The sequence below is a fragment of the Fukomys damarensis genome, unplaced genomic scaffold, assembly GCF_012274545.1.
Source record: "Fukomys damarensis isolate Sample0158 unplaced genomic scaffold, DMR_v1.0_HiC HiC_scaffold_39, whole genome shotgun sequence".
In the NCBI taxonomy this organism is placed as follows: Eukaryota; Metazoa; Chordata; class Mammalia; order Rodentia; family Bathyergidae; genus Fukomys; species Fukomys damarensis.
The window spans coordinates 5,155,180-5,160,958 of record NW_022900951.1 but is presented as its reverse complement, the minus strand read 5'-3'; the positions used below and the strand labels follow the sequence as shown (position 1 = coordinate 5,160,958).

The window sequence follows — 5,779 nt, the reverse complement described above, 5'->3', positions numbered from 1 at the left end:
TCTGGAATGGTCCTCTTGTATATAAAGAGCATTATACTACAAATATCAAGTTATTTAAAATAAATTCCTCACAGATGAATACTGGCTGACTTCTCATTGTCCAAAATGATAATAATTAATTATGTGTAGAATAAAAAGAACCTGGTTGAATCCATAGCCATTGGCCTACTTTTTCTTTTCTTTTTTTTGGGAGGGGGCTTACCAGGGATTGAACTTGAGTCCTTGCACTTGCAAGGCAGGCCACCGCTGAGCTAAATCCCAGGCCCAAAAAATATGGAACGCTTCACAAATTTGCATGTCATCCTTGCACAGGAGCCATGCTAATCTTCTCTGTATCCTTCCGATTTTAGTATATGTGCTGCCAAAGAGAGCACTGGTCTACTTTTTCAACAAGGAAGTTATTTTAATGTCGTCGAATACTGTCCTTGCATTAGATATATCCAAAAGGCCTTAGGAAAAATATACCAGTGAGGAGTGTCCACTTAATGATCAGGAGTAGCCCGCTTAACGTCCTTGATATTGGACTGCTGTCCCTATGTGTCAACAAAACATGGGTTGCTAAGAAATTAAGGCATCAAATGTGCACCTGGCCTGGCACAGCTGGAATTTAGGGTCACCACGTCATGTGACAGGGCTGCTATGAGTGCCCAGAGGAGCTAGGCAGCCACAGGCCCAGAAAGGATGGGAAGAAGAGAAGGGACAGAAACAAACTTTGGTTTCTGACTCCTCGCAACACCCCAAGTTCAGTCGCACAGGAGGATATTCTCCGTATGGTTCAAATTAGCTATTGTAGAAAACCCTGGACACAACCCCAGATGCAGATGTTTGACTTGCTTTGACTTTTTATTTTTTGTGATCCTCCGGGATGCTTTTTCAGCCCCTGTTGATTCAGAAGAGGGAACTATCAACGTTTGCAGGTCCTGTGCTTGCTTTTAGAGGGACGTACAGCCCCTCGCGGGGTTGTGAGTGTTTACTTCACCTCTCAGCTGTCAGGGTGACTGGCTATTCAAAGGAAGGCCTTCCTGTGTTTACACCCATCTGGACATGCCATGGTTGATATCGAGAACCTGGCATGGCTTCTGTGGTGAGACACACACTTGGGAGTGTGCAGTGTAGTCCTGAAGTCCTCACAGGCTGAATGCTCTCCCGCTTCCTTCGCACTGTCTTTTTACCGCCAGCATGTGGCGCTGTCTGCTGTCAAAAGCTGCTTTTGACTTTTTTTTTTTTCTTCCAGAAACCTCTCTCCAAATCTCTTGGTATTTACACAGCTCAATGTAAATTTCCACGGGCTTGAAAACATCAGAGAAGAAAACTCCACCTAAGACTTCCAGCAAAATGGAGTTTCAATCATTCTGAAAGGCAGCCTTGGCCTTCTTTCCATGTTTAAGACTGAAATTCAGAATAAAAATGTGATGGTTTACTGGAGCGGTCTGTTAAACAACAAAAGCCCAAAAGTCTGGTTTCACAAAAATTTTAGCATTAAATTTACTGAAAAACGCATCACACTTTTTACATAAAAAGTAGGCCACTCAGTGGTGAGAAATTCATTTCTTGTTTCAGTTAAAATCATATCATTTGAAATTTGGCTAACTTTATATAAGTTTCTTTAAATTCATTTATGCTTCTCCAAACGTCTGGGGATAAGCCAGTAATATTTTTCTGTGTCAGAACCAAAACTTCGCAAGTTACTTTTTATATTTCACAAAGACCCTACATTTGACTATTAAATAGTATTCCATTTACACAGAGTTGAATTTTTTTCAGCATCTACAGATTGTAAGTAAAATCAGATATGAGTATCTTTGTGACTGCTTCTTGTAGTGCTGCTAACATTAGAATCAACTGAAAGTTTAGTGCCGAGGATGTAGCTCAGTGGCAGAGCCCTTGCCTGGCGTGGGTCAGGCCCTGGGTTTTGATCTTCAGCACCACAAAAAATGCAGAGACAAAAACACCCTTTGACAGTACAGAATGCAATTAAGATTTCATAATCACGTTGTAGGGGAAAATGTATTCTATGCTAATGTTATCCCCAAATAGGCTACTGACCTTGCAGTACGACAGAAGAAAGCAGATGATTGCAATCAGATGTGCTGTTTTCTTTTTTGGTGAAAGCCACAGTATAGTTCAACGATCTTATACGAAAAGCTATAATTGCGATTTATGAAATGATTACATTGTCTGCTGGGAACCACACAGGTGCAGCTCCACGGAGGTACGTGCCATTTTTGCCGGAAATCCTACTGTGAAAGGGGCAAATCTGACATTTATCTACACAAGGCTTCATTCTGAATTGGGACCTCTAAGAGTTTACCCCAGGAGTGTGGAAATAGGTATAGGTCAGTAGTCTCTTCTACATGTTTATTCTTCTCCGATTCTAGGGTGAATTCTAGAGTTGCTTTTCCAAGAGGGTTGGTTGTACTGAAGAGAGGTTATAGCTGTCCTCTTTTTACATTATCCTTGATAAGCACATCTGGAAAACCTTTAAAAAGAGAAGTCGTTAGCCTGAGAAAACAAGGAGACAAAGAGGGGTTAACATATTGGAAAAAATGTCAGTGTGGTTATTATGGGATAGATTGGTAGGTCCTGTCTGCACCATCACAGACACACCTCAGAAAAGGTCAGAGATGCTATTCTGTTCAAAGATTCAGCTCCACGGTTACTGGTTTAATATGACAAATGCCTATGATATCACTTCTCTCTCCAGCTGTCAGTCGCTGCTTGACTTCTTATGGAATCACCTAGTGTTTATTTGTCTTTGCTTTTGGTTTTTGAGACAGGGTCTCACTATGTAGTCCAGGCTGGCCTTGAACTCAGAATGTAGCCTAGGGTGGCCTCCAGCTCCTGGTGATCCTCCTGCCTCAGCCTCCTGAATGCTGGGATTACAGACATGTGCCACCAAGCCTGGCTCACCCAGTGTTTAAAAGCTAAGATTCCAGTGTTTTTCTCTTACAAAAACTGACACAGAATCTCTGAACTTGGGGTCATGGAGTCTACCTATAATAAGTATTCCAAGTGGTTTTTAGTCTCTGCTGAAGAAAAAAGAAAAAAAAATAGCAGAAGGAACCTGGTAAGCCAAAGAAAACATAAGGAAAGAATTACAAGGCTAACTCCTTTCAGTGAGGACCTTGTTTGGTGCAATTCTTCTATGACTTGAGAGGGCCACATGCTTTGGAGTATAAAATATAAATGAGAGAAAATGAGGTATTTTTTTTGTTGTTGTTTTTTTTGAGAGAGAGTCTCACTATGTAGTTGAGACTGACCTGGAACTTACTTTGTAGCCTAGGTTGGTCTCGAACTCACAGCGATCCTCCTGCCTCAGCCTCCCAAGTGCTGGGATTACAGGCGTGCATGATCACACTTGGCAATGAGGTACTTTTAAAAACATTTAAATGTGTATTTTGTGTATGACCTCAAACTGAAGTCAGTTCTTCTCTAGACAAATGCAGACCACAGAGTTCAGGTTGAGTTGGAGAAAGATATCCTAAGTTCTTTCCTTTTTACGTTTGAAAAAATGATTTATTTTGCTGAAACATATTAGGTCACTGTGTCCCAAGTTAGAAGTTCCTATTCCACGCTGCCTGCCTTGCAAGCACAAAGACCCAAATTCGATCCCTGTCCCCGGTACACACAAAAAAGTTCCTATGCCAGCCCGCAGGGCAAGCTGTGTTATAAATGGGACAGAGGTGAACAGCATATAAAAGACTAGATTTTGATGGCTACTCTGACTGTACTACAATGCTTTTGAAAGGAGGTTCTGATTGCAATTAAAATAACCCTGAGAAAGGTCTGCATACTACAGAGGATGTCTGTGATGATCCCAAAGGAAGAAAGCAATAGTAACCCTAAGTTTTATTTCACCATAGGAACAGGAAGTGACCATGTACTTTTCGGCTCAGGCTGACTGTCGCACTGGTGAGTCGTTCTCTTTTGTGGCTTATTATGAAATGCATTTATTCATGGAAATGAATACGCTGCGGAATCCCTAAAAGTAGCACACACACATATTGCTTTAAAGAATATAGTGAGCCCTTTGAGCAGTTAAAAAGCTGTTTGTAAAAGCTCAGCGTGCCTGCCCTTTCACGCTCTGGAATACAAATTTCATGACGTGACAGGCAAAATTATGAATCACAGTCACCTTATGAAAATGGAGGCGTGCATTATATCCTGGCCTTCCCTATTGCCAGTTATTTGCTTCACTTTAAAATTCAAAAAGTAACACTAGGGAAGGGTCCCCTGCAGCTTGTGACAGTGATTTCAGTCATTTGCAAATGAAAGTAACATTTAGAAGACAATCCTGGTATTGTGACCCTTCTTCTTGCACACACCTTCGGGCCTGGTCCCAGGCCTCCCTGAGCCTCTTTGCTCTCTGACAGTACTAGAGATTTCCATTCATATTTCTGAGCCTCTTTTCCATCAACCACTGGGATCATTTGAGATCAGGCCTGAAGTTTTAGGTTTCTAGCCTATGTATAAAATATTATCACACCCAAATCTTACAGACAGGATTGTGCTACCTGATTTACTAGGCCTCGTGCAACATGAAAATTCAAGGAACCTTGTTTAAAAATGATGAAGAGTTTCAATGTAGTGACAGCAAAACATCCAACCCAACATGGCCCCTTGTAAGAGGAAGGCCAGGTAGAATCGCACGGGTCCTGCAGCCCTGCAGCCTGCTCTGACTTTAGGACTCTAGAAACCACAGGTCTCTGATAGATCTCCTGATGCTCTGATACACACATCAAGGCCGGTTGATGCTACTGGCCTACCTGCTTCTCCCTGTGTGAGGAAATACGCACAGAAAGAGATGTGCTTGACAGACTCCAGTCCGAGAGTGTGGGAGGAGGGGTTGGAAATTGGGAAAACCTATACAGGTTCCATGCTCAGGGGAACCAAAGCATGTGATGCTACCTCTAGTCACACCAGCTGTGCTGAGCTGTGTGACCATGCGTGATGCCGGAGCTCAGCAAGACCACGAGTGCCCGCCCATTCCAAGAGGAGCACGTGGGTCTCACAGCTGCCAGGCAGCGGAGGCTTCCCCCACGGGCTCAAGCTGGCCTGCCACGATTAGCCATGGACTGTGGGTGTCCCTTGCCTTGGCAGGGTCCCTGCGGGAAAGGGAGAATTTGTGCAGCGAAAGGCCATTGGGTAAGATTCCAGGAGATGAGGGAGGCGCGATCTCCAAAGCTAGCAGGGCCCACTGGAGGCTCTGCGCATAGTCAGGGAAGAAAGAGCGTCAGAAAGAATCCTGTAGGGGTAACTCCCTCACACCGGGTGTGGAGTGTGTACTAGAAAAATAGGCCCCGGGGAGACAAGTGTCTATCCTTAACATGGCTAGCGATTTACTCTCGGATGCCATAACGAGGAAGAAGGAAAGCAGGGAGGAAGAAGGAAGGAGGGCTAGGACTGAGCCGTGGAAATCCGGCCTCACACTGCCCTCCTGTTGGTTTATGTCCACTTCCGTTTTCTTACCGCCCCATTACTAGGGCACCGACATCCTGGAGAACCAGAAGGGCTTGCCCAAGGTGGGAATCAGGGAGAGAGTAGCCGCCCCAGGGGCCACCTGTCCTTCCTTAGCCAGTTCCAGGGGTTCCTGCTCCCCAGGAGGGCACCTTCCCTCGCTCACACCTGAGTTCACCTGGACGGGGGGTGGGCTCAGGGACAGGAAGGGGTCATCGCGACTCTGGGTGCCCACGCGAGGCAGTCCCGGACCCCCGCTCAGACGGACCCGCTCCGCTTCGCCCTCTCGGGGTGCGGTGGGGGGAGGAGCTCGCAGCCCTCG

General features: G+C 44.9%; 1 non-coding gene across 1 annotated transcript; it reads right to left on the bottom strand.

Annotated features, from left to right (window-relative positions):
• Nucleotides 1-267: 267 nt before the first annotated feature.
• Nucleotides 268-374, bottom strand: LOC117284814. The gene has a single exon (XR_004515892.1). It is a non-coding gene; the product is annotated as a U6 spliceosomal RNA (small nuclear RNA).
• Between the last annotated feature and the right edge of the window lie 5,405 nt (nt 375-5,779).